Source organism: Dipteris shenzhenensis, chromosome 7, assembly GCF_047967505.1.
Source record: "Dipteris shenzhenensis isolate YYH24624 ecotype China chromosome 7, Dip_SZ_1.0, whole genome shotgun sequence".
NCBI classification, from domain to species: domain Eukaryota; kingdom Viridiplantae; phylum Streptophyta; class Polypodiopsida; order Gleicheniales; family Dipteridaceae; genus Dipteris; species Dipteris shenzhenensis.
The window spans coordinates 27,066,914-27,078,739 of NC_141602.1; the positions used below are offsets into that span (position 1 = coordinate 27,066,914).

The 11,826-nt window shown below is 43.7% G+C and overlaps 1 pseudogene; it reads left to right on the top strand.

The window, feature by feature from the left end:
- The first annotated feature begins 350 nt into the window (after nucleotides 1–350).
- On the top strand, nucleotides 351–11,584 carry LOC147900171 (potassium channel AKT1-like; annotated as a pseudogene).
- The last annotated feature ends 242 nt before the right edge of the window (nucleotides 11,585–11,826 follow it).

An 11,826-nucleotide genomic window follows, 5' to 3' on the forward strand; every position in this document is an offset into this window, starting at 1 on the left:
CCATGTGCTAAGCCCCTAAGGATGGCTTTATTCGGGCATTGGGATACCTATCAAATGTTGTACATCTAGCTTGGGAAGTTCTAGGCACATCTCTTCCACATCAAGACAAGGGGAGAGGTGAAAGCAGAGACACTGCACCATACATAAGACACAAGAGGTGGAGACAAGGAGCATGTGTACTCCAAAGATGACCTGAATCAAACTAACAATATCCGAAGCAAATACAAGTAACTTTTTTAGCAAGGATCCAAGGACACGAACCGAGTCATCGATTACTAGAACCAACGCTGTACGGACCTACACTTATGCAAACACCGCTTGATCAAGAGCTGCGACACTTTAGGTTCACCAACTTCTTCACAGAGGAAGAGCCCACATTTGAGTAGCCACCACATGCATGCTCTTCATGGACATCAAACAAGAGTTTGAGAATGGCCACAAGACTAGCGAGCACATGCTCCATCCAAGGTAAACTCCTCACAATGTTACAGTGCTACCCTGCACAGTGCCCACAAGTACACCCCAAGAAGCGGAGTAGATGGTGACATCAACTAACCCGCAAATATGCTCCAGAGACACCAAGATTGGGGTATACTTGTGTACAACTAAGATCATTAATGATAGATCCTGAGCGGAGTCCATTACTCACAAGATCCTTGGCATGTTCCATGTTTCCTATAGGGCTCCTACATGGGGTATTTAGAGCATGATGTATTACAAATCTTTTAGTCTCATAGACTTTTTTGATCTTTTGCAGACGTTAATGAACCTCTCTCTCTCTCTCTCTCTCTCTCTCTCTCTCTCTCTCTCTCTCCACACACACACACACACACACACACACATATATATATTTGTATGTCCGTACGTACATACATATGTATGTATGTATGTATATCAAGCTCCCATTCTCAGTTGAACTATTTGTAGTACAAGTCAAAGACCTAACCACCACAAGCGAGATTAGTCGTTCCTTTTGAAATAGTTATGAATTCTGTTTCAAGCAACCTTAAAAATTGACATAAATAAACAAATTCTACTTTGACTTTCAATTCAGTACTTTTTCCTAGAAGAACTGGCATCTGCCAACTGAAAATCAGTATTCTCATCATTCATACTAAAGTTTGGCCTTGCAGGTTACGCTGTTAGCTGTTCATAGTGCAGGTTGCTTTTATTATCTGCTTGCCACATTGTACCCAAAAGATAAGGAAAAAGAGACATGGATTGGATCAGTCCTTCCTGGCTTCAGAGAACAAAGCCCATGGATATGCTATATTTATGCCATTTACTGGTCACTATCAACGCTCACATCTGTTGGTTATGGGGACCTTCATGCCCAGAATTACACAGAGATGGTTTTCGAGATTGTGTACATGCTGTTTAATCTAGGTCTAACAGCATATTTGATAGGGAACGTGACCAATCTCATTGTGCATGTTACAAGTCGGACCAGGAAATTTGTAAGAGCTGGATTCGATGCATCTTGGTTTTTATTCTAATATAAACTGTACTGCAGAGGTGGCAATGAGACTGAAAATTTTATTTTCCTGCAGAGAGATTCAGTTCAAGCAATCACAAATTTTGCAAACCGAAATCGATTGGCACAAAGGTTACACGACCAAATGCAAGATCATATCTGGATTAAATTCAGAACAGAGAGCCTCAGACATGAGGAAATCATGCCTGATCTGCCCAAAGCTATCCGCTCTAGCATTGCGGAGCATTTGTTGATTCCCACAGTAGAAAGTGCTTATTTGTTTCAGGGAACTTCATATAATTTCATGTTACAACTTGTGTCTGAATTCTAGATATACGACCAGCATGCTCTGTAAACATTACTCAGAATTCATCCTGCTTCCAGTTTGTTCACGCAGTTTGTAAGAAAGCTCAGCATGCAGTTTCAGCTTACTTCAACTAAAAGAATTGCTTATTTGATGACTTAAGGTAACAGAAATGAAACCAGAATATTTCTCTCCAAAGGAAGACATCATGCTCCAAAATGAGTCTCCAACTGAGTTTTACATTTTGGTTTCGGGAGCAGTGGTATGACAGCTAGCATTTACACCTATATTTGACAAGATTTTTTTGTCAGAATACTAGAGTTAATGAAACGATAAAAGTGTTCAGATACATGAAATACTGACGTAGACCATGTACGAAGCTTATATATTGTGCTATTGGGTGTGCAGGATTTATACACTTATAACAATGGCACTGAACAGGTATGGTATGCCTTCAGCTAAACATGAAATCACAGCATTTTTGCCACAGCACTACTTGGATTAACAAATCAATACATGAATTATACCCTACAGTTCCTTTTTCACTGCATAACTTAGACACTGCTAAGACTAGACAATCACCACAGTCCACAGGGTATTCTCTTCTACTATATTTTCTGGACAGTGAATATGTATTAACTGCTTCGATTATCCATTGCTTTGCCTCAACTTGCAAATAGAAGTTTGCAGCAGAAGAAACTCATATGTTTCAGTAAGCCCAACAAAGCTAAGAGCGAACATGGATGAACAACACTCTCAGGACCAGCTCCAAGAAGGCGAGCATGCGTCCGTGCACAATGGAATCACAGAATTGTGCTCTAAACCAGTGGTCACACTTGGAATGCAATGAAACATGGATGCACCCAGTGAGCCAAAAATATGTGTCTAGAAAAAACAGCCCGCTGCTCACTTTGCACACTCCAAACTAGCCTTTGAGCTGTCACGGGGACGTGAATTTCTAATGTTTAGAAATTTACGGTAACTGACCTGGCCTCAAACTGATTAAAATTGTAAAGGACACTTCAGTGGTGCAATTAATTCCATGGGCCAAGGCAAAGGATCTGAAGGTTAGAGAGGGGTAAAACTCAAGTGACTTGCAGGGCAAGCAAAGGCAGCTGTTCTTGGCTCAAGTGGATTGGGGGCTAAGCAAGGGTTGGTCCAGCTCCATCTCAATACAGAATCTCGTTTTTCCTGCTCCCCAGCTGTCCACATACCTTCCATGCCCATCTTATGGATTTGCCACCAGCCAAGAGCCCTAGCTTGCAAAATCACCTCTTCTAGAAGCTGTTCTGCAAATTCGCACCTTGCCAGGGCCATCCCGGGAGCCAGCTGCTGATTCGCATCTTTCCAAGAAGCCACCAGGACAAGCGATTCTCTGTTTCGCAATTTCTCAACTCTCAAAACTGAGGCAGAAGACTCATGAGGCTCCAGAAGCCTGTTGTGGTCAAACAGACAAACTCAAAAAATTATGCCATAGTCACTACATCTACGCTTATCAGAATCCACTTTTCGCACTCTGGATTGGTTATTGTATTCCTACAACCTCAATGTCAAGTCACTAGAAACCCTTCTCCTTGTCCTTGTCCATTCTCATACAAGCTTCCTCTGTGGCAAATACTGACTCAAGATATGCCCAAGCTGAGCTCAAGGCTCCATTTGAAATTGACTGAAAGCTAGAAGGGCGTCGAGCATCTACCGTAAGACCTCCATGTGGTGCAGGGACGATATCATGACTATCCGAGGGATCCCCATGCTGGGATACAAGCTATTTGCCTCTCCTGGTGATCAGTATGTAATCCACATGCTAGGATATAGGCTGCTTGCCTTTGTCCTAAAATGTATGCGCAACAATTGGGTTCATTTGCTAGTCAATTTTCCGGGAGATCTACTGACCAAGTTGTTGTCCCAACTGACAAATGTACCCTAAAGCAATGCCTCTAAAGATTGTGCATCCATAGGCACCGATGCAGATGATAGGGGATGGGAAGGCATACTCGTGCTACCAGTGGTTGGGTACTCCCATTGTGGATGGCACTTGCCCATGTTGAGCAGCCTCAACCGATGGATCATCGCTTAGAAAAGGGTCATCCAATAGGTTGCAGATTTGGGCGCCATAGTGGATGAGAGAATGCCAAAATTTGCAAGTGCATTGGATCGTGGGCCAGATCTATATCTTGGAAATGTGAAATCCGAAATCTGGATGCTTACGTGTAATCCAAGATCCGAATGAGAACACAGGATCCAAGATTCAAGTACCATATGTGAATTTGACTTCCACAAGATGACACAAAGTCCAAGATCTAGGTGCCAAATATGGAATCCAAAATATGGGAGATGACAAAATCCAAGCTCTAGGTGTGCTCAGGATTGGAATCTAGGAGCCACCTCCGAAAATGAAAACTTGAAATCCAGAAATTTGTCATGGATCCGAGAACCCCATCGGTATCCGGAATGATGAAATAAAAATGGAACAATATGAAACTACCGAAATAAGAATCCAAGGCTTGTCATTGCTGGCATGTACGACTAGTCTTTATGGCATGTACCAGAGGTTGGCCATGTTCATGTATCGAGACCAATTATTGTTGTCATATCGAGGACGATAACTTTTGTACCAATGATTGGCCTTGATGACGTGTTTTGAGACTAGCCTTGATGAGGTGTACCCGTGGCTAGTCTTGATGATGCATTTCGGGAGGCAATGCTTCATGATGTGGCACTAATTGGAATTTGGTGAGGAAAGTCACGATTGGAATAGAGTCATTGTCCACGAACAAAAAAGTTGATGATGAGAATGCAATAGAATATTCACGTGAAGCAATATGCAATGATGACATTAGGGCATATTGGCACAACGAGAGAAGGGGGACAGAATAGCAAAGAAAAGGAGAGAGAGTGTGCACTTGGGTAAGTAAACCTACCCAACTCAGTCTAAGTTATTGAAACGATGCAACAAAACCACAAACATGTAAAACCAAAAATGAGAAAACTAGTAAGAAAGAGTATGGACATAAATGGTCCCGGAAAGGGCTGTATATCCCTGCGAGCCACCTAATCTCTAGTGGAATATTATAGAGGGTCTCTAAGATCCCCCCGTTGGTGAATGCCCTAGATGCTAGGAGTGTCTTCCAAGTTCCTATGCATTGCCATTAGGATCAATGCAGCTCCAACATATCGTGTTGGGAGGGAGAAAAAGGTCATTAGATCCTGTGGCACCGTCTGCATATCTTGTGCCAATTTGATCGCCGAGTATCACTGACACTGCCATATAAAGTGATGCTTGTCCTCGATCAAACCATCCTTACAGAATTTACACAGTCTCTCTTGCCTAGAGGTGGCTGTCCATCTACGGGTCTCTACCTCTATTTCATGGGATCTGACTACTTCTCTTGCCTGGGGGTGGCTGTCCACCTAGTGGTCTCTACCTCTAGGTCATGGGAGCTGACTCTAAATCTACAAATAGCATGTCTCTTATACATGGAGATATTGTCCTTGAGGTATTGTTGTTCATTGTATGTTAACATGGGGTTTATCTCTTTCTTGTATTTCCCCTTACATGCTCTCCACAAACTGTCCACCACTTTCTATTGCACAAATTCCGTTATGGCTATGGCTCCTTTCTTCTCAGATAAGACTTGGCTTGAGATATCCCACCTTTCAAACCACTTATGTCCTCTGTGAACCATCCTTTTTTCTTGTCTCTTCCATCACTTTGTAAGGGATACTCTTGCTATTCATTTTTGCCCGTTTGACCATATAAGAGATCAAGAGACAAATTGCTTAACCATCAAGAGGTAGCTTCCAATTTCTACCAAAATCACTCTTACCCCTAACTCTTCTATTAGGAATCTTTTATGAATCCTCTCTATTCTTTTCCACATTTTTTTTGCTAGATTTGTGCCCCATACTTGACGATCACTTGGCTAGAGTCTAAAAAAGGAATTTTCCCATACTCCAATTCAAGATGTTTGATTTTCTGCATTTGTTTTGTGAGCTGAACAAAGCTTCTAGGCCTCCAGGCATCCTCTTTTCTACATAGAGATTCCACTTGTAGTTGTCCTCGAATCCAATCCTAGATACTTGTAAAATTTCACCACTTCTAGCTTGCTCCCATCAAACAAAATAGACCCAGACCTTATCTTTTTTCCCAATGATCATCTTGGTCTTCTCACTAGTCAGCATCTACAATCACACCTGTTCTTTTGCAGAAATCTGAGAGAACATTGAGGTGCTTTTGAAGCTGACCTACACTTTTGGGCAAAAAGGACCGCATCATTTGCATAGATAAAAAGTAAAACCACATATCCTGCAATCTGAATACCACATCTGCCCTCTTGTCTTATCCATTCCTCTAGTTCAAATATAATGTTGGTTCCATTGGCGTAATAGGCAATTGAGCCTTCTGAGCTGCTTTGGTGGAGATGATGTCCTCAGAACTGCCTGAAATTGCCAAGATAAGGACCTTCTAACCACCGACCTGTCCATAAACTGAAACATAACGAGGCTCCCCCTTTTGCTGAGCTTCAAGGTCCTGGATGACTACTGAGGTTGTCCCTATAGTCTGCTGTTCATCAAGCTCCTTGATGACTACTACAAGACTCCAAAATAGAAGATTTACATCAAACATAAGGATTGTTGATGCCGAATGGACGGTAGGCAGCCAGCATGGACTCTTATGGTGGCTCGAGGCCGACGGCTGGCACGGGATGGCTCAGAGAAAGCTTCCAAAACGAAGAGAGAGAAGAAAATGCAAACAACGAGGCTGTTGCTGAACCACTTGCCACGGCTCCTGCTGCTAGAAGCTTCTGATAATGCAGGAAACCGTTCTTATTATGGCCCGGCACTTGACAATGGAAGCATCAGTTCTCCTTGGCAGATTGCTCGTGTCGCTGTATCCAAGTACCCACCATAGCCGTTACTGTCCCTCGCCATCCAGCTCTTGTTTTGCCCATTCCCACCATCACCTAGTGTGGAATCTTGGGGCTTCTTACTGTTGACTTGCTTGGATCCTTGGCCCTTGTGCATGAGCTCAAAGTTCTGAGCAAGCTCGTAAGCACACTCATAATCCCATGGCCTGAAACTTTTGACATACCACTGGATGTCTGTACTTAGCCCATGGAGTTTGCTCAACTTTTGACTGTCCTCCAGCTGCAAGTGTATAAACACGCGAGTGAACTTATTGGCATAATGATTCACCGTCCCGATGTCTCCCTAGCATAGCTCGTAGAGCTGACTCTAGAGCTTGTCCAAGAACTACGGTGGCAAGAATCATGATCGAAGATCCTTCACGAATTCCATCCAGCTATAGAAAAGTGTCTCCTCGTTTGCATTATAGTGGTCCTTCTGCCACTTGAGCCACCAATTGACCGCCTCACTTGTGAGGTGCATGTATGCCAGAATGCACCGTATCGTTGTCCTTCGTAGGCATCACTGAAAAAAAACTTTCGAATTGATTGACCCACGAAGTAGGGTTCCTACTTACCATCGTACCGTGTGAAGTTGAGCTTACCCGAAAAGGCAAGCTTGGCTGGAGGTGGAAATCTCTCCTTTTCTCCCCCCGCTGGTCGGAGTAGAGAAATGAGAAAATGCGGGTCCCATTCTTCCTTCTCTCCACGAGCGGCACGCTCTAGGATCTCCTTGGCTTCCTGAGCCTCTCGATTGTGTTCGTCTTTTGCTTCTCAAGCTGCCCTTTCGGCCTCTCGAGCTTCCCAATCACGTTCTTCTTTTCCTTCTCGAGCCTCACGAATTCCATCCAGCTATAGAAAAGTGTGTCCTCGTTTGCATCATAGTGGTCCTTCTGCCACTTGAGCCACCAATTGACCGCCTCACCTATGAGGTGCATGTATGCCAGAATGCACCGTATCATTGTCCTTCGTAGGCATCACTGAAAAAAAACTTTCGAATTGATTGACCCACGAAGTAGGGTTCCTACTTACCATCATACCGTGTGAAGTTGAGCTTACCCGAAAAGGCAAGCTTGGCTGGAGGTGGAAATCTCTCCTTTTCTCCCCCCGCTAGTCGGAGTAGAGAAATTAGAAAATGTGGGTCCCATTCTTCCTTCTCTCCGTGAGCGGCATGCTCTAGGATCTCCTTGGCTTCTTGAGCCTCTCGATTGTGTTCGTCTTTTGCTTCTCAAGCTGCCCTTTCGGCCTCTCGAGCTTCCCAATCACGTTCTTCTTTTGCTTCTCGAGCCTCCCAATTGTGTTCTTCTTTTGCGTCCCAACCTAGCCTCTCGCGTTCTCTGGCAACCTACTCACTACCTTCCTGCATCTCTTGAAGCTGGGTCATGTGGGTGAAGAGAGCCTCGGACTGTTGTTGCTGCATCTCCATCATAGCCTACAACATGGCTGTCATGGAAGTCATGGAAGTGTCTGCAGGATTCTGTGGTGGGGGTGGGGGTGGTGGTTGAGGCACTAAACCCTCCCCCCTGTGTTGGACTGCTCACTGGTGCTCATGGTGTCCTTACCGGATCTTGTATGGACCATAAACGATGGGGCTGTCCTTGACTAACCTGAACCTCTTGATTTTTGGGGAAAAAATTTCCCTCTTTTACTTACAGGTAACGGGAACGGGCCCGATGTACGATGGAGTAAGGGAGGGAGCAACTAATGGAGTATGGTACTACCACTAGTCCGGGGTGGGAACAAAATACACACAAAAAATATAAAATACCCCTCGATCTCAGGAAAGAATCTGAAGCTCTGATACCAATGTAGCAGGAGATAGACTATCCTCACTCTCTCTACTGCTCAATCCTAACTGCAATTTAGCGCACACAATTTATTTATTTTTTTGGTAAATCCATGTATGATTATATTACAAAAAGCAGACTCCAAAGAGAAGACATGCAATTACAATATATTAAAGATTTCATTGTAAGACAAGTAAACAGAGTAATCTATCTAACGAACAAAGAGGCAATCATAAAAGGATTGCCTAAGCGACATCCAAAAATAGTGAAACGTGGAAAAGGTAGAAGAAGTAGGGGACACCTACTCCCCTGGGGGGTGCACTACTAAAAAGCCCTACGTATCACGTGCATTCAAAGGGTATTAAAAAAACCCCTCAACTAAAATATTTTCCCCAATAACACCACCCCTCTTTCCTTATGAACTAACTAATTTTTCTTAAACGTAAAATTAAAAAATCCCTCTTGTTATTGAAATCCTGTTAAAATTTTTCCAAATCTGCATTAAAATCTCCCTCCTTTTGAATGCACGTGGTACACTAAGTTTTTTTGAGGTGAACCAAAAGACTTGTGCATGTTGCCAACTCCACAACTTGTATCACATAAAAAATGTGTGTCTCTACACACACACACACTTTTTCTTTTTGGTGAAATCCGGTTATATTTACATTTATATTTTTGGTGTATATGTATGTATGGAGAGAGAGAGAGAGAGAGAGAGAGAGAGACTTATTTCTGCTATGACTCACCTGGCCTACCCTTACCAAACGCCCAATCTTCCTTATCCTCCTACTCCTACACAGTCATCTAATTGTCTTTCCATGTAGCTAAACTGCATGGCAATAAACTTGCAGTCCTCACCTAGTTTGTGGCTTGCCAGCCGGCTATATTAACTGCAGCCCTGTGAATTCGATGCTCTCCTTTTTCTGCATCTTTGCAAAATACAGTGCAATAGATTCGTGTACTATGCTTGCATCTGGAACATTGCTTGCCTAGCACACACTGTCAATGTCTTTTTATGGCCACGATAACTATGCATACATTCCTTTCAGGCAACTGGACTTGCAGATGCAGGTGATGTTGGCGAGATAGGAGTGCTGTGCTTCCTGCCACAGCTGTTCACAGTCCGCACTAGGAAGCTTTCGCAACTTTTAAGAATAAATAGGATCAGCTTCATCAACATTATTCAAGCCAACAGGGTTGATGGACAGATCATAATTGACAACCTTTTCCAGGTAGCAAGAGCATGCTATATCTGCAAATTGAGTTGTAAGTCACGCTTGATACGGATTTAATCGGTGAAAACACTATCTTTAGTAATTGTTCTATTGATCACTAATGACAGCATATGAAAGACTCCAAGATTGCAAGTGTGTCAGAGCTAGCTAAAGAAATTGAGGATGCAATTGCTCAAGGAGGTGGGGGCATAATGCTCAGCCTTCGCTATGCTGCATCAATGGGAAACACTCAGCTTCTACTACAGCTCTATTGCAAGGAATGGACCCAAACACGGCAGACCATGGTGGTCGCACACCTGTGGTAATGCCATGGCTAAGAATCCCAACTTTGACTGGTCAGCTTTATGCCTGTTTCGTCTGAGTTGTACTCTTAATAATAACGATGAGTGTATTTCAAAACGTGCTCAGCACATAGCAGCAGCCAATGGGTACATGGAGTGCATCAAAGTTCTCATTGAGCACGGGGCTGATCTTAACGTTCAAGGCAAATCTCTCTCTCTCCCTCCCTCCCTCCCTCTCTCTCCCTCTGTACGCCCTTCACGTCTCTGCCTGCAATTTGCATACATGTTTTCCATGTCTGTCTTCATGTATATGTTACTAAGTTACAGAGTCTATTCGAAATGTTTTCCATGTCTGTCTTCATGTATATGTTACTAAGTTACAGAGTCCTCAGAATCAAGTCAATACCTTAGATGCTGCATTTCTCATTTGCAAGCTCTCAGTTGTCCTAACTCTGAACCTTGAATATCTTAGCTTTCGTCCATCGCTAATGGGAAGTGTTAAGTTACCCTGAATAGATTCTTTTCATCATTGACATTGAGTGTAATTTTGTCCAATGTACCTCCTAGCTCCCCCTATGTGTTCTAGTTCATGGCAGAGTTTGGTTAGAAGCGCAATCTCAAGCGCAATTCTGTCGCAGATCTGCGTATAAGGCTCCTCGTCATTTCCGTGACCATCGTGGTCAAACACTCTCGCCAATCTAATACATCATTTTGATATATGTATGTAGAAAGAGAGAGAGAGAGAGTTTATTAAAGTCTTGAAACACCGAAAGGTCTATGAGACATTTCAACGCTTGGCGAGACCCTTAGGCCAAGAGAACCTTTCTCCCGTTTTTTCAAACTTGTCAGCCCCTACAGAACATTATTTGCGTTTGTGTATTGATGTTAGCAGATAATGAAGACAGTGTTCCTCTATGGGAGGCGATAAAGGGACGGCGTGAGCAAGTAGCTCGACTGCTGTGGGAAAATGGCGCAAGTTTAAACTCAGGAACAGAGGGGGAATGTCTATGCGACGCAGCACAAAAGGGGAATATCGACGTTTTGCAGGACTTGCTCGACTACGGAGCAGATGTCAACCCACCAAGAGCGGATGGATCGACCTCGTTTCATGTGGCAGTAGCAAAGGCTCGGGCGAAGGTTGTTAGCTTCCTTCTGCTCAGAGGAGCGAGAGTGGAGAAACAGGATAAGAGGGGCTTGACGCCAATGTGCTTGGCAAGGCAGATGGGTCAGGAGAAGCTTATAAGTCTTCTTCAAGGGGCAGCCCCGACTTCCGCAGACTCTGAGTCTGCTCGCGGCACTCATTGTATGTCCAAGATTCAAGGGCAAGATCTCGGCAAACACGAAGAGTTTGTCGAGCATCATTTTACTGGCAAGGGACCAAAGGAGAACCGCAATTCCCGTACCGATTCGAAAATGACAATGACGAAGGCCTCATGCAAGAGGAACAGGTCGATGAAATTTGAGGAATCGGTGTTCAAAGTGATGGTTGATCCAAAACCGCAGCACGATAAAGTTTCGAGGGTGGTAGAGAATTCTTATACAAGAAGGGTGACGATCCACAAGCACCATCCAGCGAACAAAGATGAATCCAGAGCGTAAACGAAGGAATATTATCCTGTCTATCTATATATACAATTAGTTGTGACAAGCTCGAGCCCTCGTATACCTCTCTCAGGCGTGATGGGTCTCTCTCTCGCTCGCTCTCAGTTGCTCTGTCTCTCTCTCTATGTATATATATATATATATATATATCTATCTATCTTGTCTGCATCTCTGCGCGCTCTCTCTCTCTCTCTCTCCCCCCCTCGCTCTCTCTGTATATTACGATGCATAGCGTTCCT